This window comes from Cuculus canorus, chromosome 2, assembly GCF_017976375.1.
Source record: "Cuculus canorus isolate bCucCan1 chromosome 2, bCucCan1.pri, whole genome shotgun sequence".
NCBI lineage: Eukaryota > Metazoa > Chordata > Aves > Cuculiformes > Cuculidae > Cuculus > Cuculus canorus.
The window spans coordinates 66,524,018-66,550,702 of NC_071402.1; positions in this window are offsets into that span (position 1 = coordinate 66,524,018).

Sequence of the window (26,685 nt, forward strand, 5' to 3'; positions counted from 1 at the left end):
TTGCATATCCAAGATACAGTGGGGTGAGAGGAATAATATATAGAAACTCTATCTTAAATCAAACTATGGTTAAATCTAGTTGCTTAAGATTCTAAAAGGACAAATAGCAGCGGAAAGGAAAAGACTGGTGGGAGACAGGATCTGGTTCCTAAAATCTGTGTTAAGAATCTATTATTAACCAAGTTTCCAGAGGAGATGAGCCATCACTGCTTTTTGTTAAAATTAGCCCTTTTGGAAATAAAGATGGCTAATCTGCATTTTTATTTTGAATTTTTACTTGAGATTCAATTTTTTTTAGCAAGTTTTCCTACAGTCAGATTAGAGTATTTGGCTTTAAATAGCTGTCATTTTAGAGTATTTGGCTTTAAATAGCTGTCATTTTCAACAACTGTAAGAAATATATCCTTGATAAAATACATACTTTTTTTTTTTTTCCTGCCTGTATATGTATTGATGGAAACAAATGTTGCTTTTTCCTGACTGTGAAAATAAAGGAGAAGCCCTTTTTTGCTGACCACAGAAAATAAAGGAAAAATATTTAATCACTTTTACTTTCTAAGCACCGTCCTTTCAAAAATGTGAAATGGAATTCATCTTTATTGCAAAGTGAGACATACTTTAGCTCTTTCGAAGCCATACTTCAAAACTGGCCTCTCTGCCATTTGTCTCATCGCACGCACTTAATTAAACGTGATTAAACACTGTTCAGCTCTGCGTCATTTATAGGACCTGGTGTGTCATATTTGAGCACAGAGTGTTCAGTGTTGCACCAAGGTTACAGTGCTGTAAGCACTGATGAACTAAAAACCTTTGGAAGAGTGTGAAAGAACTAAATAGTAAACCAGCCAAGAGGAAATGGACTTCTACTTATTTTTATAAATACATTGTTAAGTAGCATATGTTCAATGAAAGGAAAGAATATCCTATTTCTATGTGTTTATTATCAGTGTTGCCTGAGCCAACTTTAAGATTTCCTTTTGTTCTTCTGTATGTGATCCAACTTTTAAAAGATCTCTAGTTTTTGATTCATGATTTTCTGAGTTAAGATAAGGTAAGAAAATGAAAGGCAGATGTCTCACACCTTAAGTCAATCTCTGATAGTATTTTAGAGCTATTCAGCATATCCAGTGTTCTGGCCTTCCTAATTTTCCCACACCTGCAGCTCTACTGTCTTTCTTTTTTTCCAGTCTCATAATAAGCGTATCTAAAACAAGCATTCCACTGTGCATGAATAGAGCACACAGTAGGCAATTTGGGGACTCATTCATCACCGATCAATAGAACTGCTCGGATAGTGGATGAGATAGCCAACCACTTGATTTATTACGTCCAATGTAATAATACATGATTTTAAAAGAAATTAAAACCACAAAACTAAAAACCTTTATCATATTTATTGACCACTGATAGAGTAATAAATAAATAAATACTGCCATTTCTTTCAAAATATCAGTGAGCTGTGTCTGCAAAAGGTGATATCTTTTCTTGAGAGGTGTAAAAATGATGGGTTCTTAAAATTTTTGAGGAGGAGTTAAAACATTTTTTCTATAAAGATACTACTGTGTACAATTATTAAAATGAACTCATATTAAGAAAATGAAGCAACAAATATTCTACATGTACTGCAATACTGTGAAACTCTTTGGTCTCAGTTTGTTCTTAGGGAATAATTTATGCCTCTGGTAATAACATTGAAGTTATGAAGCTATAGCATATAGTATCCTATATAATAATATCAGAAATTAATGGACCCTGAAATATGCACGAGGAAAACTGAGTAATGACAACCAGTGATTGTAAATATTTCTTTTTGAAAACAATGATTCTTTACCCTAAATTGAAGACTCAAGCCCAGAATATTTTCCTCAAGACTTCAAAAATGCCAGAAAACAGAGAGTGTGTTAGACACAAACCCTCAAGATTTTCTCTTCCAATTACACCTAATTTTAAAACCAGATCATGGCTAAGTATTGTGACGATAGGTCCCTAATAATCTGAATCAAATCTAACATTATTTTCTGAGTAAACTGAGGAAATGAAGGCTCTCTCCTCTTCTGCTTACACGTTTTGAATTAGCAGTGCATCCCAGCAGTAGAAACCAGAATATGGAAAGCCAATGAAGTATTCAGTCATAAAGAACAGAAACTATAACTAATAACAGCCTAGTTTGTGGTTTTAAATGAAGACATATTATTTTTCATCAAAAATTATCTTTTAAATAGACCAGTTTTGTTTTAGTATTTCTAGAGTGGCAGAATAAAATTTTGCAGGAGGGAGGGAGGAAAATTGTCTGACAACAGAGATGAATACTATGTACCAAAGCTAACAGATATTAAAATAGATATAACTGCAATGTATCTGCCACATATAATAAATGCAAATTATACTGTAGAAGATTTATTTATTGCATACAGAAGTCTTCATGAATTTTGAACTTCTGCAAATTATTTTTTCTTTAACGGTGAGTGCTCTCTGAGTAACCTTCGATAGAATCTCTTGCCTGAAAATTCTCTGATATTTTTAAGGGCATACCAAGATGTTGGGGTTTTTACTAGTAAGAATAAATATGTTTGAAATTTCCCTTACTTGTGAATTTAAGGCTCTTTTTTGTATTAGATATTCCCTGATAAACCTGTAATTTTCCCTTGCTTTCTTTCACATGTGAACATTTTCTGTTTAATCTCTATGCTTTTTAAGAAAGATTTTCTAAATTTTAACAAAAGTGGTTTATTTCTGAATGAGAAATGCCAGATGATACATTTAACACAATACATATGACTATGAAAAGCTTGGACTGATAGCTATCGTGGAAATCAGTCTTCACAAAGGAAAAATGCTTTTTACTGTTTTCCAGGAAAAACATATTTTGGCAGTCTGGTGACAAGACTAAAAATCATATGCTGCCTGAGAATGAGTTTTGAGTGTTCTGTTGCTAAGAGGTTAATCCTGCACCCAGTCCTGTCAGTGGTGCAATAGTGACAGTACTTCTCTTTCCAGTGGTATAGAATCAGGCTCCAGACCAGTAAAATGCACTTTGAGGTTGTTGGTACACACGTACGTATATATAATGTTTTTTTAGAATGTAAGTATCTCAAGAGGTTTACTTCCAAACATGGTAGAACAGTATAAGATCTAGTAGAAATAAACTCTTGCAATGCTCACACAGAAAAATGTCCTGTGGCTAAAACTGGGGGTCAGAACTTTTTTGCTGTTCAAACTCATAGTTTACTTAACCTAGACCTTTGGGGAAATGTTTCTTTTTTGCGTTATTTTCAATTAGTACCCAGCTTTTTATAGAACACAGAGAATGTAGGAACAATTTTCCTAAATGGCTTTCCTAAATGCCTCAGAAAAGATCTTGCTGCTTTGAAAAAGCCTTAGAAATAAGCTTTTTTAATAATTTAACATGATAATGTTAAATTATTTTCTGTGTAAATTCTTCCTATAGGACATCAGAGAGAAATATTGCAAGAAATTGCAAGATTTTTTAATTTGCTTTTTGTTTTTAATCCAGTTTGAGGAAACAAATTATTTCTGGTTTTTCATTGTCTGTGTACAGTAGAGTCAACCCATGTCAAGTTTACTTGGTGAAACATTTTTTTTTTTGACTAATTGTTTTCTGAAATGATCTCTGTTATATGTAGACTAACTCCATGTCGTTATTAGTAGTACTTGCTAGACTCTTGAATTAAAATACCACAGTGTAGTACAGAAGTGTCACTCCATTAGGTGAAATACTGCCTAATGATCTTTTCTTACATAATCCACATACCATTTTACTCTGATGCCTCATTCTTTTTTTTTGGGGGCTGCATAGTATACGTATCCTGAATACAGAGCTGTATTCAGGAATGCTAAGAGCTGATTTAATTATTTTATAGGAAGGAACTGCCTTCTACTATAAAGACATAACACTACAAATTGTGCTATATTTATAACCATTTATTTCATGCACACCACATTCCTCTAAAGCACATATACAATACCCACAAATGAGAAGGGTTTCAAAATTTAAAGATAACCATTTATGAAATAGAAGAATAGAATGGAAGTTCAAGCTGAGCTATATGAAAATAATTTGAAAGGGTTTTGAGCTAAATTAGAGTCAGTTTTGCAACTAACTTGGTTGCTGTAAGTAACTTCATTCTCTGAAAACTAACTGCATGTTTTTGAGACAGTGTTCTTCTCCCAGAGTGATAACATAGGGCAAAAAGTAATAAGTATGCAGGATAAGTATGCAAAAAGGCCAATTCTTATACTTATTCCTGTAAGTAGAAGGGTATTCTCCTGTAGACAAGAACATTCTCAAGCTGGCAGAAAAAAGGCTGCACCCGCAAGGAGGGGCAAATAGGGCAGGTGACCCTAATCAGGCAAACAGAATACTCCATCCCATATACATCATACTTGGTATAAAATTGATAGGTTAGGAGGATCTAACATCCAACTGATATCCAGTGAGGACCTTGTGTGTCTGATTGCTCCTTATCCCCAATCTATGCATTCCTGAATCCAGTTCCTGAGCTTAGCTCCCTCCTAGGTGCAGACTTATCCCCTGTTACAGCCATCAGGGGGTGGGGTGAGGGCATGAGCTCATATATTTGTATATATTTTATCACATCATCATAATTATTATTATTATTTTTGTTATTATTATTATTGTTATTACTATTGCTTACTTATTATTATTGTTATTATTACTACTACTACTGTTACTACTACAACTATTACTACTACTAGTAGTAGTACTAGTACTACTAGTATTATTAAAGCTGTAGTTTAATTTCCAACCTGCAAGTCTTTTTCCTCTCATTTCCATCTTCCCTTTCCCTGAAGGTTGGGGGAAAGGGATTTGAGAGTCCAGCTGTTTGGTTTTAGCTGCCAAAATTTAGCCAGGCCAGAGCTAAACCATGACACCATCGTACAGGATATTGCTTTTTTGTGTGTGTGATTTCATTATAAACTACATAACAAATTATGTTGAGACTAGATTGACAGAGTTAATTTGTGAGCAGAGCGTGGTGTTGCTTTTTTATTTAAGAATCCCTGAATTTTATTACAGATTGATATAGATAAGTGCATTAATGTTGGTAATAATAAAGATTGCACAAGTTCAACTTTAATTCAGTGAAAAATGACTACTCCTTTACCGCACATCTCTTCTACATGTAAAATCTTGTCATATAGAATATGTTCAGTTAACTGATACATATGACTGAAGATTAAATGTTATTTATAATATAACATTCCAAATATTTTTTTGTGTAAGAGAAAAATATAGTATACTCTGCCTACCTTGTTGTTAACCAGTTGTCTACACATAACATCTGTTTACATTAGTAATGTAATTGCTGTGATAATAAGCTCATTGATTTAGTATCTAAGGAAATAATCAGTCAGGACATCACATTTGTCTTGCTTTACTTGACAGCCTATCTTCTACAGTGAATAGACAATGTCAATTCTTGCCATTGTCTCAGACCAATGGAACAACAAAAAAAAACCAGAAAGCTCTCTTCTCTTTGCCAGCTATTGCCATAAAAATATTTGCTGCAGCTAACTGGTATTGGACAAATTTAATTTTAACAGTGGCACAAGTCCAGTACACTTTAGCGCAGGAAAATTATATTTCTTTTGTTATTCAGCCAGTATCAGCCTTATCTTTCACTTGACAGTTAAGCAGTAAAAGACTGTGAAAAATGAAATCTGAAATAAAACAAAGAAACAACTGGGAAACTTTAGTTAGCTAATTCACTAGGATTTTTTTTCCTTGTTGTAAACATTTTTAGGTGAAAATGTATAAACAAAGTCTCCCTGCTAGGAGTTAAGAAGTATTTTATAAGATTATAAGATGTCTATGTACTTGGGTGCCAAAATTGTAGAGAAAAAAAATCAATCAGGACTGTTAAAATAAAAAAAATCCAGTTTCGGGGCTTTTTTTCTTTGTCTTATGTGTAATGTTACCTTAATATGTTCTTCCTGCTGCAACTTTGGATTTGAAGAGCTTTCAAAAATCAATGGTCTATAGAATGAGTTCATGGACTGAAATCATAGAGGATTAGGTTATCTTGATCTTATGTGATGTTCAATTTCGGAAGGAGGACAAGACTCTGTCCCTTCTGTTTGCAACCCATGGTGGCCAGTATTCACTGCAGGACCTGTACACAGTGGTGCTGAATGACTTCTGTGTCTGGACTTTGTTTTATACAGAGTGGGGTGCCAAGAGAAAGAGAACTCTCATTCCCCTGGGGAGGTGAATCTCTATTCATCAGTTTATAGACAGCACAGCTGAACTCATATCATGTACAACATCAAAAGAATAATACTGCACAAATACATTCCAAGAACTCTTTATTTTTGAGGGATGTCTTAAAAATACTGCCATTAGTTTTTATATACGTCACAAAGAAAGTTAATTTCTAGACATTTTAGAGAGGAAGGGAAGGAACACTTCTTCTTTTAAGGATAAGATTTAAAAATACATTTAAAGTATTATATACCATGGTGTGTTCTCCAGGAAATGAACTGAAGAAGTAAATTTACCTCACTTCACCTCAACATCAGAAAAAGTTCAACTTTCCTCTCCTCTGCATAGCCTTTTTTTTCAATTGCAAGTGGGAAGAAGACTTACACTGTGGAAGAGTCAGTAGAAATGAAGACATGCAAAAGTAAGCCCTTACCATGGACTGTTAATTACCTATGTGGTAGTTGTACTTACAAGATGAGAGCAACCAAAGACAGGTTGTTCTTTGTTTCCAAACCAGATGCAGGGTAGCAGAAGTGTGGCCTCACAGCTCATCTAAATTCTGAATTCCGGCAGGCTGACAGCTGCTCTCTTTCTGCTGATTAAGAAACACCAACGAACATTTTTTTGTGTCTTCTTTTTCCTGTAGAAACACTTTCTTGGCTGCTTATACTTGTAAACTCAAAAACGAGCTCTTTCCTCTCAATGTTTATAACTGTGATTACTGAAAAGGAGGTATTGTTAAATAGAAGAAGAGAGGAAAATGTTGGATTAGATGCTCTGGGAGGTATAATCATATATCACGTATTTACTCATGTATCACAAAAAATGTCAGTTACAACTGAGAAATGTACTATTATTTTTTCCATAACCGTCCTGGACAGAAGCCTTGAAAAACCTCTAGACTAAGTCCTATCTTGTCAGACAAATGAAGCTTATTCTGTTGTAGCCCCTTAAGGGACTACTGGCAGAGTTCAGAGCTGACACAGGTCCAGACCACCTACGGTTCCATGTAAGGTAGAAAATCTGTGTTTCTGTTTTAACTTGCAGGATAGTACTCTAGGTCTCTTGGTGTTTCTCCACTTCTCAGACAAAAATTTCAAAAGGACTTGATGCTGATGCTGCCCAAAACAGTAAGTTTGAAAAAATGCTTATGTGTATTGCCTCAGTGTGGACAATGTGCTGCTGTGGATCTACATTCACTTTTCATTTGGGAGAGATTTGGTAGGCTGCCTTCCCATTAGGAGTTGCACATCACTTGTTACTTATTACATTTGCACAGATGTGCTCGTTCCAATCCCAGCTGAACAATTATTCTCTCTCTGATAATATTTCCTTTTGGACTGAAATAGAGATTGGGCAATACGTGAAGAAGTACTGTGCGTTTGCCACCATGATAACAGTTTTCAGTTTCCTTCAGTTCTGAAGTTGGATTATCTAGTTAGGGGTATCTGCCCAAGCTATAAATGAACATCTGCTATACAAGTAGGCTGCGTATACTGAGTATTTATTCGTTTATATACATGCACATCCATATAAAAACATTATTGCTGTAACCTGGAGAAGAAATTCTATAGAAGAAATTCTATCAATGTCCAAAGTAATATACGTTTTTCATCAGATTTAAAGATATTTATTTCAGTCTCAATGTTCTTCCTCTTTCCCAGAAAACTGTGCCTACTAAAGCAATTTTATTGAGACACAAGCTAGTCAAGAGACTCTGCAGCTGGCACATCTACAGCCTCATTAACCGAGACTGGAAAACAAGTTTTCTCCTTGCTGGTTTGTACCTAACCAAAATAGTTGTTTTTCTTCCTGTGACAAGAGAGTTTAGAAGGTTGAATCAAAATAACAGATATGCATTTGGATGACTGGACTGGATAGCTGATAGTAGCTTAAACAGTAGTGAAATATGGCTAACGTGTTCTTAGGTGGTAGAAGTCACTCACTTCCAATCCACATCCTCAAAAGGCATCCACTCTGATTGCACACAGATTCTACCTAATGATTCCACACAGGGAAATTCTAGAGTGAAATTATTTTTAACTTTTTTTCTTTTTTAACCTGACCTTCCATCTCAGAAAAAGAAAACTAGTGGAAATGCAGCTCTAAGAATAGCTTGAAGAGCCCAGTGGAGAGTATCCGTGGGAAAACAGGTATTCAGCATAGAAAAAGAAAGGTTCACTATGTGAGTGGACAGAGTATCAGACCTAAAGGCCTGTGTTAGAGGTGTTTGTCTGCTGCTACCTGAGCAGAAACATTAGAGGGGAATTCAGAGGGAAGATGAGAGAACAATTTTCTCCCCCATTTTGAGATGTGCTTCAGTTTGAGATGTATTGTCATACAAGAGCCTGTTGTTAGCACTAAGTCATCTCAGTTTTATGTACATATCTCAGGATAATTCCTGTGGTTATGCTAAATTCTGTTTGCCTACTTGCCTTATGGCAAGTGGGTTTTTTTGACTGCCAACTGAGTATCATTGGTGTTTTTCATTATCACCAATCATCAGATAGAAGATAAAAGAATAATTTTTGTGCCAATGTGGTAAATTTTTATGCTGTTTATGTAAATTTGTTGGATAGGGTTTGGGATTTTTTTTTTATTTTATTCTGTTTACTTCATACTCTTCCTTTTTGTGTAGGTTCTCTACCTCTCGTCGGACTTTTGCTCACTGCTGCACTGCTCTGCGAGAAATAAGCAATAAACACCTATTCCTTCAAGTAAGGAAGAGGATGCAAGGTATTCTGTGATCTACTGTATTAAATCAAGAGTCTGTGTGTTTAGTGCTGATAGAATAATACAGAAATTTTACATGCACTCTGCAGATCTTACTTGTAGGTAGAATTACACTTTGAGAACACCTTTTCAAAATTCTAGTCCTAGGAGATGAAATGACATGAAGATGATGGATTGTTGGGGATGTCTTGCAATAAGCAGTGTCTGTTCCATTTATAAACATAACTATCTGCAAGCTTAGAAATGAAACTTGAAAAATCAGTAGTTAAAGCTTTCTGAAGTAAAGGAACAGTTATGGAATGGATTTATATATAAGCTGCTTCATATATCACTGGTCTGCTGTAAACTTTGAGTGTAGGTAAGAGCAATGGCTTCAAACAGCCATGGAGATAAGTCACTGAAGTCAGGCTGCCAGTCCAGGAGCTGGTTAAGGTAAAATTAAGAGAATGTTTATCTTTTAATTACTTTGGTTAAAATCTATCAATAATTAACATGCCAAAACTTGTGGACTCCATTTTTTCAAAGCAAATCAGCTTGACTTTTGCAGGAGTTTACTCCTTAAAGCTGCTCACCTTATGTCTTGTACCAAACACTCCTGAGCTATCTGAAATGACCTTTTCAATCCCTACCTCTTCTGGCTGTCATGAAAACAGCAATGCATCCTCTTGTAAAGGTACTGTAATACTGTTGGACCCTGCACAAATCGTGTTAACAGTGGAGTTAGAATGAACTTTTCATAGTAGTTGTGGTAACTTAAGGAAACAGCCCTTCACCTCTCTTCTAAACAGCTCTGAGTCTGAGCACTTCCTGGGAAATCAGGCTCCATTTCCTGGAGGAAAGTCATCCTGAGGGATACTCACAGTTCTGTGCTGTGGTGATAAAATCTGCAGGCATGAAATCTCTGCTTCTACTAATAGCTGGAGAGAAGTTTCCCTTTGAGATTTGTGACTTCTGAATGGTGCTTAATATTTGCTGTTTGAATGCCTTTCTTCGAGACTGCGTGTGCTGATGAAAAAATTAGATACAAAATACTGCACCTCAGAATTCTTATTCCTCACAGTGCAGAGAAAAGTCAACACTAGGGTCCAAACTTGCCTTGCAATGTGGAGGCTACTACAACACTTTTTCACCCCTCTTTTACCGTCTTGGTTGTCAATAAGAGGAGTAAAACTGAACGGGGGGGTGGGTTGTTTTTTTTTTTTTATATGTCTTTCTTGTTGTGAGCTCATTTTCCTTACAAAATTCACTTTTACTTTTGTTCGTTTCGTTTTTGGAGTTGTGAGTTCTAGGGTTTGCTCCATGAGAAAAATGAGAATGACGAATATCCATGTCCCCTCTCATGGTGAAAACCCCACAGCTGTGTTCTTAGCTATCATTCCAGGAGCACTAGAAATTTCACCCTTGTACCCTCTCCCCCCATCTCCATTGAATGAAATGGCAGCAACTGCTCCACCATTAGGATCAATATCCAGGCCATTATGTTGGCAAAAGGAGCAGCAAATCACATTTAGGTGGATTGTCAGATTCATTATTATAAGCAGATGGCAGTCCTTGCACTACAATGCAGCTGAGAAAAGACTGACATCATTTCAAATTAAAATCTATAATGCTAATACACATCTCTGACTCTTTGTACAGGCCTAAGTGCATTAATCTTCTGAATGATTTGCTAACGTGTGCACTGCTTTAGGTGTTTTCACTTGAGTGGAGCTAAAAAGAGAGCTTTTAACTGAGAGTGGTTAACATTTATTCATACAGATTGATAAAAGTTAACATGCAATTTTCTTTACTAGTAGCTCTCTAATAGGAATTAATGGGACATTTTGAAGAGAAAATACCAGGTTGGGAGGCCAGTTTAAGAAATATGTTAACCTCTGAAAAGAAAAATATCTTACTAGCATGTCCTTTATGTAAACTGATCTTAAAGTAATTACTCATAAAATAAAATAGAGAATTTTTAAAAAATGTGCAACAAAATTGTATAAATATGCAAAGAAATTTCTTTTGTCAAATGTAAACAAAAAATCAAAATTCTTATTATTAAACCATCATTGAAGGTTTAAAAAGTGAACATAAATACACGCCTTCAATACAATTAAAGTGGAAGACATTTCCTAATAAAAAGGATTTTAAATACTTTGGGGACTATTTTATTTGCAGTGTCTAGACTATGTATACTGTCATCATATTTTCAATAGCACGATCTGGAATTTCAGAATTTCATACACAGTTCTTCCACATAGAAAGGCTGTATCTAAGAGGAAGAATCTTCTGGTGGATAAAGTATAGACAGAGACTGCTGTCAGGCTGCTTAATCATGAGAATGCAATTCCTTTACTTCTAGATGAATCTTTGCATGTTCAGGAGCTGTCTGGGACTACTTCTGCCTGTTTGTGGGATTCTGAATAACGTCAGTTTGGAAGCCGTGTCATGACAGTGTCAATTTTGAGCTGAAATACCTTTTGTTTTAGAAGTGCTCGCTAGGTGAGCAGCATTATGCTGATGTAGCTGCTTGATTTTATAAAGCAAACAAAAATCCCATGTTTTTCCTAAGGAGGATTGTTTTAAAACATCTAGATTAACCGTACACCCATGAAACTCAGGAGTCCTCCTATCAAAAACTTTATAAATACATCTCTCATTGCAGAAATGTTTGGATTTTCCAAAGAAGCATATTTCTGAAAAAATACCTTTTGTTAAAATGTTTTGACCTGATCCAGATAGGATCTTTTGTTCCATTTATTGTTATCCAGAGATTTAATCTCAAAGGAAACAGTCTTCAAGTCTACAATATTCCTTGCCTTCTCCCAGTGCCATGTGCTAACACATGTTTTAGCATGTCTGGGATATGAATCAGTTACTTCTCTAAATGTATCACTAACATTGTTGACTTTTTCTGACATCTTTTACTATTAACACATCTGAAAGCAGATATCTCTCCATTTCATTCATCTTTGCTCACCTGCCTGACAAAAATTGATTTCTTCATACTTTCCTTTTTCTTTCATCTAACCCAGTGCTAATACCTAGTTTGACTTTTACAAACAAGGCAGTATGTGTAGCAATAGAAAACAACACATTTCACTGACATAAAAAATAGTTTAATAATTTGTCTACCAAGAGATTTTTTTTTTATAAATTTTTTTATCTACTAAAATTAATAACAAATTACTGGGGAAAAAGATAGGTTTTATACTTAGGAAGTTGCTTTAAAATATGTAGGGTGGGGAGCTGCATAGTGAAGGTTCAGAAAAAGATAATGGAAAACAATTTCATTTTTCTAATTTAAAAAAAGAAATCATTCAAATTAATTAAACTTGAAAGAAAGATATGTACCCAATTACAGCTATATGAGTCTCACCTTCCTAAAATCTTTCATGAAAAACTTTGTCTACTTGAAAATTCCAGTTTTTATGGATGTTGAAATGAACTGATTAGCATAAGAACTTTAGATCAGCTTTAGCACAATGACAATCAGAGAATAAATGAATAAGAATTCTGAAAAACTAAACACTCATCACCTTTTTGATACATTGAGCGTGGCTTTCAGTCCTATTCGAGTCTTTTAAATCCATTTTCTTGTAAAGTGCTTTACCAATGATTGCATTCTTAAATCCCTACCACATCTTTCAGCTTTCTTTTTTAGGGATTACAGATGAAAACAGGTACATCTAACCAGTAAAGGACGTACAAATTTATGGTCTTGATTATCTAAAGTGCATGGGTTGCATCTGATATTTATTTAAGAATTACTTTTTGAAGAATAATATTTAAACTGGTTAATTAACGGATAATGGCAAGAGATGGGAAATGTATAATTTACAAATTGAAAAAAGCTCTTAAAAGTTTTGCAGGACATCTGGAACTTTTCCACAACAGTCTTGAAATAATATTTTCCAAGCCATACATCCCATTATCACACATCTGACATATGTTCCACAAGAACTTCTCAATGAATTGATTTCTTGTATATGCATTGCATGGATTCATTAAGTACAGTACACACCAACATTTCTTACTATTTGTTTATAAGTCAAGTTAATTTTAATAATTTCCAAAATACTGCTGCTGATTTAGGAAATCTGAATTGAGTCCGTGAGATGTAACTCTGGAGCTTATTTTAGAATATGGCCTATTTCTCCCAAATGACACTGAGTGACACAGTTTGAAAACTACTGTAGTAATTCAGTAGTACACCATAAATTAGTATTTTTGGAATATGTGGAATAATATACTACTTTTGATCTGTGGCTGAAGAAGTAAGATACAGCATTTATGAGTTGTGTGTGCCTTACATTCAATTGAAGCCCTATACTCCTTTCCCCATCCCCCTTTCCTTTGCTTGCATTTCAGTTTGTTTTACCGACTGAACACTTAAAGAGATATCTACTTCAGGATGTCAAAAGGTGTAGTAAATGGGAGGCAGGCCACTGGGAGACAAAATAGGAAGGTCATTCCGCCTGACCTCCTCCTGTTTTTTCCCACTAAGAAAGCTGCTGCTCAGCTGACTTAAGATTGAGAGACAAGGCAGAAAAACAGCAAAAATGGTATTAACTCAATCTGTTTGGTACCGTGCTTTCTCCTTGCAAAAGGTTCCCCTTCATGCTTAAACCTGGTCTCCTCTCGCAGTCATTCCCTCAAGAAATGCATGAATATTTTTTTTTTGTCTGTTATTCATCCTGCATGCAGGTTGTGTAAATGAATGGAAATCTAAAGATAAAGTCCTCTTTGTCTTCTATTACTTGCAGAGACTAATTTCAACAGTTAAGCTAAGATTCTCAGTAGTTGATGGTTCTGTTGATATTGTAGGGGGGGATTTTGCCTTTAGGTGACGCACAATTCTTCTGTAATTTCTCATTATGACATTAACATATTGGAAAGGAAATCCTGACCTTTAACCTCATAGTTGTATTCATGAGGGGCAAATTGATTTCTTGTGTATGCTGAGTGTCTGAGCTGGGCAGAAGGGTCCAAAATCTTGGCAAGTGAATATTTAGTCAAGCGCAAGTGGTTATCAGCTTGAGGAGAAGCAACAAGTCTACTCCCATTGCAGGTAATATGTACCTCCTCTTAGTTGCCTGATGCCCAGCAGATCATGCCCTCTTCAACAGCATCTTGTTTTGATAATCAGTAGAAACAAGAAATATCTTCTGCCTTGAGGTCCGCTATAACTAAGAGGTACTTCTGCTCTGTGAACAGCAAAGGCTCCACCTCATCTAAGCGGAAGTTAGCCCTAAAAAACTACAATCTAAAGAGATGTTTCAAAGGCATTTGTAGCTTTTAGTTTCTTACCTCAAGTGATTTTCCTCAACCTACTGAGTCTCACTCAGCAAACCTCTACAACTGTTTATTATGAACTTATAGCAAAACTAGCTGTATAATTTACCTGTAAAAAGAGGGAAGAGGAGCTCTCAAGAAACAAGTATCACAAAACGATATAAAGAAGCCCATACACAGCAAGCCAAAGGGAAAGAATCATCATTAAAAAAAAAAAGATTTAAAAAATCAGTCTCTTACAAACAGGCATACTCAAATTCTACTTGAACTTATTTTTATTAGTACTACTCTCACTGCTTAAGGTTTACATTAAAAATATTTCTATTCCCTATATTTTTCCTCTATTTAAACATAACTGAAAGGTACAAATCTTAAACTCAAGAGCTTTCTAGCAATAAAATTTATACAACAGAGAAATAAAGGTTTAGAAGTTTCATAGATTAACATCTGTGAGGCAAAGCTGCAGAAAATACTAGTGAACGAGTATAAAGTCTTACCAAACCTCAGCAAGGGAATGATTTTTAAATAAGACACGTCCTTCTCCTGTGTTGTAATGACTCCCTTTAACTGCTGCAAATTAGTCAGGCTACATCAGTCTGTATTTTTGAATAATATCAACATTTCTGAGCAACCATTCAAGTCCGTGATTTTGGGAATAGCAAAACAACAAAATTCTAGAATGAGAAATAGAAAGAATCTTTCAATGTAATCAAGCAAAAACAACAAGATGTTCACAGGCCATTTATAACCTAATTATATTTCCAGTCATGAATATTATTCTAAAAAGTTTGGGCTTTGTTTTTTTTTGGATTTTTTTTGTTTGGTTGTTTGATTCATTTTTTTGTGTTTTTATTTATTTATTTTTCTTTTATAAACACAGATAAAGTCTTGGTAGGTAATTCCTTTGTAGTAACTTGTAGATAGGACTTACAGTACAAACTTCTTAGTATAAAATTGCAATGAAGAATAGCAAACTGAACATATTCGTAGTCCAACTCTGTCTTCAAGAAGCAAATGAAACAAAACTTTAAACATAAAAAGTCTACTTATATTCATTACCTCCCGATGTCAGTGACATACCAGTGCCAGTTCTAAGTTTTCCACATCAGCTATACAGCTTGCCATAGATCTTGCTATAATTAAATACAGGTCAATAATTCTCTTTCCCTTCTCTAAGCTTGAGATATTTCTGTGATCTGTTCTCATATATATTATTTAAAAGAATGACTAAATTTATATTTAAACCTGTGCTGAAAACCTCTAGAAAAATAAAATTAAAAACCCTAATGGTAAATCAATAGCAAGCCATAGAAGTCCAATAATCCACTTCCTATTCTATGTCTTTATGGCGAAGTAAGAGTAAAAACTTCTTAGGTGTTTTTCTTTTTCAGAGGGACCCTATAGTCATTGATACTCTCAAAGTGATGCTGGTTCTATATCCATAAAGAGTAAGCAGTTAGAGAGGTGATTTTAAAAACCTGAGGTTAATTTTTAGTTTAGTGTCATATTAAAAAAAAAAAAAAAAAGAAAGAACTGACCATAAATACAACTGCACCAAAATGGAACGTTATAACATTTAGGTGCCAGATTACAGAAGACCTTGTTCATAATCCCCTGTCCTTAAGAATGTTTTATGTAGCAATTTTGAAAACAAACTTCGACAATTACAAAAGATAGGAGGTATAATTTTATCTGCATTCTTTAATATGGCTCATTTAATATGGCTTTAATATGGTCATTCAGAGCTTGTTTATTATTTAAAAGCAAACTTTTTTAATTGGAATGCTTAAATTGAGGGATGTGAAGCAAGTGCACAGAGCATCCTGCAGTACAGGGGAAGAGCATTTCTCAAACAGTAATTGGGTTTTCCCGTTACTGATTCACTAGGTAGCTTCTGTGAAACGGAGGAGCACAAATGAGGGTGGGTTAGCAGCTAAAATGCTGCAAATGAGAATGATAGATGTGCTTTAAAGGTAACCATCTGCACTAACTTTCAAAGGTGCTGAACTAGTGATCTTTCCACTTCCTCTTGTTTCATTTCTGATACACATTTGCACAAGTACAGAATCTCTAGTGAATGGCAAAGTGGGATGTGGACAAAGGTTTTCCTTACTAGGAAGGGATGAGCACAGCGTAGAGTGAAAAGTTCATTGTATGATGGATGGGCCAGTGAGGATGAAGGTCACTTTGTCAATGGCACACAAGAGAGGATTATGGGTAACAACAGCTCTAAAGAAGTGATAGATAAATTGTTTACAAAATACAATAATAGAGAGTTGTAAGGAATTTCCCATCTTTGTTATCGCTGAAGAATCACCAGGACAAATAAGCTGAAAGGTATTTGGGCATCTTGGGGAACATTTCAAAAGAAGGGAGAGATTGCTACCTTGAAGAATAAGATCTAAGATCATCTATTGCTTTTCAAATTAAATTGCCACTAAGAAACAAAGAAGTTCCAGATCAAAGTAATAAACATACTGGAAAAACACTTCTTAGTTCTGAAAAAAAGAATCCCAAACCCACTAGAAGTCACTTAATATAAAATAAAGTTACATTACTTAAAAATTTCCTCCTGCCAAAAAAAAAAATAAAAATGTGCAGAGTTTTACAAGAGACCTCAAATTACTGTTAGCTGAATGAAAATAAAGGAGTCTTATTTTAAGGTTAAAATTGTGTAAAACTACTCTTATTCTGTTTAAGAGATTAACTTTTAAAGTTAATCATTTAATGTTCTAATAAAAAAAAAGAGCATAAGCATAGCTGACAAATTGACCCCCAAATGCCCTAGAATTTGCATATTATATTTTCTGCCAACTTAAAAATAATATAAAATAACCTGGGGATATTATGAAATGTTAAACTCATTAACATTATAAAACCTAATATTTAATTACCAGTTTCTGCTATTTCTGGCTTGTTTTTCTTTCAAGTGAAAATAATTTGGGGATATCTGAATTTGAAGTTGATTAAAATTGAAATACAGAGAGTGTACCATTTAATATGGTAAAATTTCATTATGAGTCACTCTTGTTCTAGAAATGCTTCTTTTGAAGTGCCTTATTTTGGAAAGCAATGTATCTTGAAAACTTGAGCAAAAGGTGTGTTAAATTTCTGTGCACGTGTTTTCCAATACAAAAGAACACAGCTTCAAATAAAAAAATCATACTGAACATATACACCAGTTTTTCTTCAGCTAAATTGAAGCATATACTTATCCACGCACCCACAAATGCGATACTATGCCAGAAGCAACAATTTCCATCCATATCAAAGTAGTGTACTGGATAGTGCTTTTATACTGACTTAAACTATGATAACAGGCCTTTTCAGAGATGCCATTTCTTAAATGAGGCACCCTTAATTTAACCAAGTGTTCAGTATTGCCAACTCTATAAAGCTAAATTGCTTTTTTATAAGGTAGAAACTTACCTGTTGGATAAAATATGTGCAGCAAGGCTTAGAAATGCTCATAAAGGGAAAGTATGGAAGGTATAAGTATCCATTATCTTCTGGAAAAAGGACAATTATTTCAAAGAAAATGCCAGCAATGGGAGACTTATAATAATTTAGGAGGAAAAATAAAAGTGGCTTTTTCCCAGTACCACTATTAATAATACAACTACTTCTTTTATATTAATTAAAAAGTGTTTCTTGCTTGCTATAGATTTTTAGTCAGCAGCCAAGTATTTTGCACTTTATAGCAAAGACTGGACTTCAACCAAATTGAGAGCAAGTGTGCTATGGAAATCTATTGGGGAAACTATAACACAGTGCCTCTTAATGAAGGACAAATTCGTCTAATAGATCTCCCTGTAAAACAACATCTGTTGGTAAATTGGCTAGTGGGATTGCTGTGGGTGGAATTCATGTTTTGTATACTGAAATGACACAGTTAGACCTCAGAGCTGAGCTAGACTTTTAACCTACTAGTAAGATACTAAGAAATTACTCAAGTGCTATATTCTAAAATACAATACTACACTTTCCTAGACCAATACAAACACATAAGAATATCTCAGGAAAAGAAGCAGCCAACTCTCCACATTCCAAAGCTTACCTTTGTATCAGAGTTTGGTACTACCTGACAATAGATAATCTAGTTTGCTTTGGTCTATGGGGGACACGGACTTGTGTGTGCTTCGTACCATTTACTTTTTCTCCAAATGAATTCAGAAACTCAGTGGTGTTTGTTCTCTATCAGTGCCCCTGGAAAGTTTTATTAAGCAAACCTCCTCAGATTCTAAGCTTTGCCAAATACAACTGACTATGAAAGTGAGACAGTCTGTCCTACTGATGAGGTGGTACCAACACTTTAGTAAGTACAGTAGATAGTAGCACACAAGTGTTTTATGAGTCTTAATCACTGGAGCACAATAGGCTGTCCATATTGGATACATATGAGATGGAAAGCAATGAGAAAATCCCCAGGGATACAATAAGAAATGAGAACTCCCCTTCTAAGGCAAACTTCAAAAATTCCAGATTAGATCCAGACTTCCACTGCTTTTAGGGATTTGTTAGGATATAAAGGACAATTATGATTATATAACCTGATTTCATGCAAAACAAAGTTTATCGGACTAGCCAAATTATTGAAGTAGAACTTATAAATTTTAGGGGGAAAAGTCTAGTATCAATTTTCTTATCATGGAGAGTTTACCATGACCCTTTGACTGTTGTGCATTCCTTTTCCTAAACAGCAGATTAGGTTTGCATGGTAAGGTTTTGGTAGCAGGGGAGCTACAGAGGTGGCTTCTGTGAGAAGCTGCTAGAAGTTGCCTCTATGTCCAGTAGAGCCAATGCCAGCTGGCTCCAAGAGGGACCCTCTGCTGTACAAGGCTGAGCCAATCAGTGGCAGTGCTAGTGCCCTGTGACAACAGAGCTACAAAAATCCTGCTGCACAACAGCAGTTGAAGAGGACAGCGAGAAAATATAAGACCAACAACTCTGAAGATATTAAAGTCAGTGGAGAAGGAGGGGGAGGAGGTGCTTAAGGCACCAGAGTAGAGATTCCTCTGCAGCCTATGAAGGTGAAGACTATGGTGAGACAGTCTGTCCACCTGCAGCCCGTTGAGGTTAATGGTGGAGTAGATGCCCAGCTGTGGCCCATAGAGGATCCCTTGCCAGAGCAGGTGCATGAATCCAAAGGAAGCTGTGGCTCTGTGGGAAGTGCACACTGGAGCAGGCTCCTGGCAGGACCTGTGGACCCATGGAAAGAGAAGCCCACACTGGAGCAGGTTTTCTGGCAGGATTTGTGATCCCGTAGGGGACCCCTGTTAGAGCAGTCTGTTCCTAAATGATTGCAACCCGCGGAAAGCACCCATGCTGGAGAAGTTCAGAGGGAACTGTGGTCTATGAGAAGGACTCACATTAGAGAATTTTGCGCAGGACTGTTTTCCATGGGAGAGGCTCCATGCTGGATCAGGTGAAAAGTGTGAGGAGGAAGGAGCAGCAGATAAAGTGTGTGATGAACTGACAACAACCCCATGCCCCATGTCCCTGCTGTTCTTCAGGGGAGGAGGTAGAGAACTCAGGAGTGAAACTGAGCCCAGGAAGATGGGATAGATGTGAGGAAGGTTTTTTTAAGATTTGATATTTCTCATTATTCTACTCTGATTTTTTTTTTTTTTATTAAATTAGATTAGTTTTCCTGAGCTGAGTCAGTTTTGTCCTTGAAAGTAATTGTTGAGTGATCTCTCTCTCCTTATTGGGAGATCCAGTAAGAGATACTCTCCTTGTCCCGTAAGCTTTTTGTTATATTTTCTCTCTCTCTCCCCTGTCCAGCTGAGGACTCTCCCTCTCTCTTCCCCCTCTCCCTCTTCTTCTTCTTCCCTTATTCCAACTCCTGCCCACAGTCATCATGTCAAATTTGGATGTAGAACAATTTATTAATACTATCTTTTCCTCCTCTAGACTCGGGAACTGCAGGGAAACTAATCATCCTGCATGAGATGATAAAAGAATCCTTTCTTAAGGTAATAAGACTAGAACATTTAGGAAAACAACCTTTGGCCTGCTTTGGACATTTGTTTTTTTTTTTGCAGATATAAAGTGACAGTATCCTCCTTAGTGAGCTTTCACTTGTATAGGAAGTGAAAGTTGTACCAGGTTAGATTCAATGAGCCACACCACCACTTTCTTCGCTAAACTTAGTCAACTATTGTTTCTAAGTTTTACAGATAGGAGAGACATCTCTTAGTACATTTATGAGCTGGACTGTGCAGAGACCAGTGTTTGGCTTCAGAGATCTGTATTTGCCTGCAAGGACACTGAAATCTTGAGATTTACAATTGTCTAAAGACTGTCTCTGGATAAATATTTTTTCTGGGAGAAAAAGCTTGAATTACAGTTTGCCAGAACTTCAGAAGCAAAAAGTAGATGTGTGATCCTTCTGTCAAAAGAATGTTTCCACTGAAGGACGTAATAAGTTCACCAGTCATGTAACTAATTTTGGGGTTTGCATCAGAGATTTGAGTAGTTTACATCAGTATGAAAGGAAAGACTTCAAATAAAAAAAAAATATATTTAAATAAGTGTATCTGAAATTGAAGGATAAACTGAAAACAAAAACTGAAGCACTTCAAATGTAGTGTTAGAAGTCAAATATTTTTGTTTGGACACTGGAAGCATTCATGAATTTGTACGGAATAGAAATCTTCCTTGGGACATTCAGCAGTGCTAATGATAATTGACTAATCACTTAGACTTTCGGTATAGGCTGACGTAGTACAAATCTCTTAACTGTGATGGAAATCCTCAGTCAGTTAAAGGAAGTTAGAGTGAATAAACAAGTATTAGATATCTTCATGGTATACAATGTGTAAAGTTCCCATTAACACACTCATTTCATTTTACCCCATATCCTTGTTCAGAAGAACATTATATTCTTTCTCTTGCTGAAACAAATAATTTTTTTATATATTCTTATTTATTAATAGACATTCCCATGTTGTTTATTTTGTAGCACCCAAGGGACTCACATGTTAAAGTTACACACTACCTCAAGCTGCAGGTATGCCCTGCCTGTGTTATTTTGCTGGGGTAGCTGTGTAATCCCTCTTTCCTTGCAGCCGTTGTTGATGCAAGGGAAAAGATTGGCAACAGACCAGAGGCCCGGGAAATGGCAATGAGTTGCAAGCCGGATTCGGCAGGCAGTTCCCCATGTTACCTCAACCAGAACTTTACAATTTCCTATTGAGGAGTCTTTTCAGGGTGTATTGACAGGAGTGGCAGACAGGGTAATGAAAGACAAATTCCATAACGCAAAAGGCAGAGACGCTGACAATGAGATCAGAGAGCTGACCTCTGACCCAAGTCAGCATTTTCTTTTCTCTCCCTCTCCTTCCCTCTTTCTTTCTCAGTTTACTGTTTCAGGTTTGCTTATTATATGGAGCAGTTTCAATTGTGACCCTGAGCCCATTATTGCTTTGGCTTTTCCCCTCCCCTCAAACAATTGTTTGGAAAATGGCCCCAACAATGTGGAAAAGATGCTGATAAGTATAGAAAAGAGAGGTTAATGAGAAAAGCTCGGAGCTGCTTGCAGTATATATCAAGAGAATGAAAGGAAGAGTCACATTTTCAGTACTGATGATAACAAGAAAGATTAGTGCAAGCCTCTTCTGTGCATTTATAGAAGCATGTGTGTGGTGTGAGCGTGTGATGAAGTCCTTCTGTCAGTCACTTTCACCAGGAGGATAGGACAAGCAGTGTCATTTCATTTCCCATAGACTTAAGGCTTCAAATTTTCATATCAAAATATGAAGAATGTCCTTATGTTGTCATTTTTCAAGCATTTCTTCTTCTTTTTTAGCTTTTTTCCTACAATGCACATTCATTAGTTAAAACAATTAATGCTGTATATTGTTATTGATTTAGCTCATGATAGTGGGAAAATATACCGGTTTACCCTGGAGGTGGCAAGACTAACATTCTACTGGACACTTGACATCTCACTTCTGAAGTATGTGGCTTCTTCAGTCCTATTTTCTTTTAGGGGATGCAATCTTAATCACCAGTCATGTTATGATATTGATGCACTGTAGGTATTTCCCCACATTAAAGTATTTTCCTTGCAAAAACCGGTTTAGAGAAGCCTCACAGCACAGTTATGCAAACCATAAAGATGTCTTTCAAGTCTTTTCATTTATTTGTCATCTTCTGAATGTTTTCTTACTTTCAAGATTTTCTTCACCTGCTATGTGGGATGTCTCTGTTTTACTGTATCAATGCCACTGACATTCAGCTAGTTCAGCGTTTGCTCAATAAATTTAAACTTCTGCAAATAGTGAGGAGATCCTTTACATGTAAGGCTACAGCCAGTGACTTCCTAAATGAAAATCTGTAGTTGGGAAAATAATATAGGCAAAATTTAGAATCCTTATTTGGAGAATGCAGTGAAGACCATATCAGCAAAAGGCATTAAAAATTAAAATAATCATTTTTGCTTGTGGATAAAGAAGGTTCATCTTAGAAAGAAAAAAAAAATATACTATTAGTTAGATTTATTGTTATTTATCATGCAGGAATGGAGTGTTTTAGTATTCACAAAGTACAAGGCACTTGAAGCCAGACAGGAAGGGATGGAGAACAAAAAAATCCCATGGAAAAATGCTAAGAATTTTCAAATTGTCGACTTCTATTTTTAATTTACAAGATCAGCACGTTGCAGGATTTTGGGTGATAAATGAAGTTTGTGCTGATGACAAATATCCTTCTTGTTTGACATCAACCTGGAAAAACATTACCTCTTGTCTTTATTGAAGGCACCCCTGCCAATATTGGTCTAACACTCAAAAAATGCCACATTAACTGCAGTGCTGTTCATAACAATAATTGAACCGCACATAAGCAAGCTCCAGATCTCAAAGTTTTAGGTGCAATCTACCTATAAATGAAAATATAAACTATCCCCAGGAAAACTTATAATGAAAAAACCTCTATTTAAATGTTTATTTAACATAAAGAAGTAATGTTTTAATTAAACCACTCCAAACTTGCTGATAGTTGAGTCAAGAAAGGATTCTTCAAATACATAAATGGCAAGCAGAAACAGAAGGAAAATAGTGGGCTGCTGTTAAACAGGAGAAATTAATTAGTCACCAACAATGCTGAAAAGGCAGAGGTTCTCAACATTTTCTTCACCTCTGTCTTTATCAGCATTGCTGGGCCCCAAATCTTGGGGATAAAATAACAACTTAATGCAAACACAGACCCACGGTCAGTGCAGGAAGAGTTTGTATACAAATTATTAGAGGAGCCTGACTTCTACAAATCAATGGGACCAGGCAATATCTACCTGAGTGTCTTAAGAGAGCTGGCTGATGTCATTGTGAGGCCACTGTCCATAATCCTTGAAAAGTTGTGGGGATCTGAGGACATCCCAGAAGACTGGAAGAAGGCTAATGTCATCCCAGTCTACAAGAAGGGTTTAAAGAATGATCCAGGAACTTACAGGCATATCAGTCTTACATCAGCCCCTGGGAAAGATACGGAATGAATCCTCTTGGGATTATAACAAGGTAAATGAGGCACATGATTGGGAAAAAACAGCACTTATTAACCAAGTACAAATCATGCTTGGTCAAATAATGCTTGCCTTCTATGACAAAGTAATCTGCTCTTTTGATGTGTGATGAGTGGTGGACATCATCTACGGGGATTTTTTTAAGGCTTTTCATACAGTTTCTCACAGCCTCCTCCTAGAAAAACTGAAGTATTATGGTCAGACATGTGATCTGTGTGGTGAGTGAGGAGGTGGCTGACAGGCCACACCCAGAAGGTGGTGATCAATTGTTCTTTTTCAAACTGGCAACCTCTCAGAAGAGGGATCCTCCAGAGATTGATATCAGGGTCAGTGCTATTTAATATCTTCCTAAGTCACCTGGATGGTGGGATCAAGTGCATTGTGATGAAGTTTACCAATGATATCAGAGAGGGGTAGTGGGCATTTCAGAATACAGCCATCCTGCAGGGAGACCTGGATAGACTCGAATAGTGGGCTAACAAGAACCTTATGAAGTTCAACAAGGAGAAGGTCAAGGTCTTGCACCTGGGGAAACAGGAGTGTAGCACAGGCTGGGATTGACCCAGAGGGGCAGCACCTCTGTGGAAAGGGACTTGGGGGTCGAGATGAATAACAAGCTCAATATGAGCAAACTGTGTCCTACTGCAGCAAAAAAAAAAAGCCAACAGGATACTGAATGGCATCAAAGGCATCGCCAGTAGAGATAAAGAAGTTATTATCCTGCTCTACTCAGTATTCATCAGACCACACCTGGAATACTCTGTTCAATTTTGGTAAGATGAAGACAGGACAGAGAAGTTTCAGAGAAGGGCCATGAAGGTGATTAAAAGATTCGGAAGTCTTCCATATAAGGAAAGGCTGAGAGAATTGGGTTTGCCTTGGGAAAAGAAGACTTAGGGGAGATCTTATCACCATGTTCCAGTGTTGAAAAGGTGTCTACAGAAGAGATGGAGACTTCCCTTTCACAAGGAACCACATGGAAAAGATGGCTACAATTTAATCCTGTAGACATTCTGATTGGACACAAGAGGAAATTTTTTAACAATGAGAATTAGGCGTTGGAATAATCTCCCCAAGGAAGTGGTAGATTCCCCAACATTGGACACTTTAAAGAGTCAGCTGGACAGTATGCTGGGCCATCCTGTCTAGCCAAGTTCTTTCTAGTTCTTTTGCCAAGAAAAGTTGCTTCTAACCTGGTATTCTGTGATTTTGTGATTAATAAGATACCTACTGGGAAGAAAGCAAACTTCCAGCTCTTCAAGGAGTTAGTCAGTAGGATCCCCTGGGATATGGTTCTCAGGGACAAGGGAGCAGAACCTTGTCCCTAGAGGTGGCAAATATTTCAGGATGCTTTCCATAAGCTCAAGAGCGCTCAATCCCCATGTGTAGGAAATTGGACAAGGAAGGGAAAAGACTGGTGTGGCTGAGTCAAGACCTGTTTGTCAAACCGAAGACCAAGAGAGGACTGCGCAGGCAGTGCAAGCAGGGACAGGTAGCTTGGGAAGAGTATAGGGATGCTGCCCAGTTGTGTAAGGATGGGGTCAGAAAGGACAAGGCACAGCTGGAGCTGAACTTGGCAAGGGAAGTGAAGACTAACAAGAAGGGCTTCTACAGAAAAGAAAAGTTAGAGAAAGCATATCCCAACTGATGGATGAAAATGGTGATCTTGTATTAAAAGACAACGAGAAGGCCAAGGTACCTAACAAATTTTTTGACTCAGTCTTCTCTGACAACCACCATCCTCACCCCTCCTGGGTCAATGGACAACAAGAAGGGGACCAGAGAGTTATAGCTCCTCCCACTGTAGGGGAAGTGCAGGTTTGTGACTACCTGAGGGACCTGAACATATATAAGTCTATGGGACCTGATGAGATGCATGCCAAAGTCTGGAGAGAACTGGCCTATGTGGTGGCCAAAACACTCTCCATGTTACTTGAAAAGTCATGGAAGTCTGGAGAAGTCCCAGGTCACTGGAAGAAGGGTAACATTGTCCCTATTTTTCCAAGAGGATAGAAAAGATGACGCTGAGAACTACAGACCTGTCAGCCTCACCTCTGTGCCTGTGAAGAACAAGGAACAAATCCTCCTAGAAGCTATGCTGAAGCACATGGAGGACAGGGAGGTGGTTTGAAACAGCCAGCTTGGCTTCACCAAGGGCAAGTCCTGCCTGACCAACCTAGTGGCTTTCTATGATGGGGTAACCACATCAGTGGACATGGGAAAAGCAATGGATGTGGTCTATCTGGACTTCTGTAAAGTGTTTGACACAGTCCCTCACAACATCCTTCTCTCTAAATTGGAGAGATATGGATTTGATGGGTGGACTGTTTGGTGGATAAGGAATTGGTTGGATCATCACATTCAGAGACTAGTGGTCAACAACTCAATGTCCAGATGGAGATCCGTGACAAGTGGTGTCCCTCAGGGATCTGTATTGGGAAAAATGCTGTTTAATATCTTCATCAATGGTATAGACAGTGAGACTGAGTGCACTCCCAGCAAGTTTGCAGATGACACCAAGATGAGTGGTGCAGTTGCCACACTGGAGGGATGGGATGTCATCCAGAGGGACCTGGACAAGCTGGAGAAGTGGGTCTGTGAGAACCTCATGAGGTTCAACAGGCCAAGTGCAAAGTCGTACACCTGGGCTGGGGCAATCCACAGTTTCATTACAGGATGGGGATGATGTGGATGATTCTCCACAGCCCTGTGGAGAAGGACTTGGGAGTCCTCATTGATGAGAAGCTCAACATAAGCCAGCTCCAGGGATGCCTCATAATGGCCTTCCAGTACCTGAAGGGGGTGTACAAGAAATCTGGGGAGGAACTTTTTACATGGGCATGTAGTGATAGGACAAGGGGGAATGGCTGTAAATTGCAGAGGGGACAATTTATAATAGACATTAGGA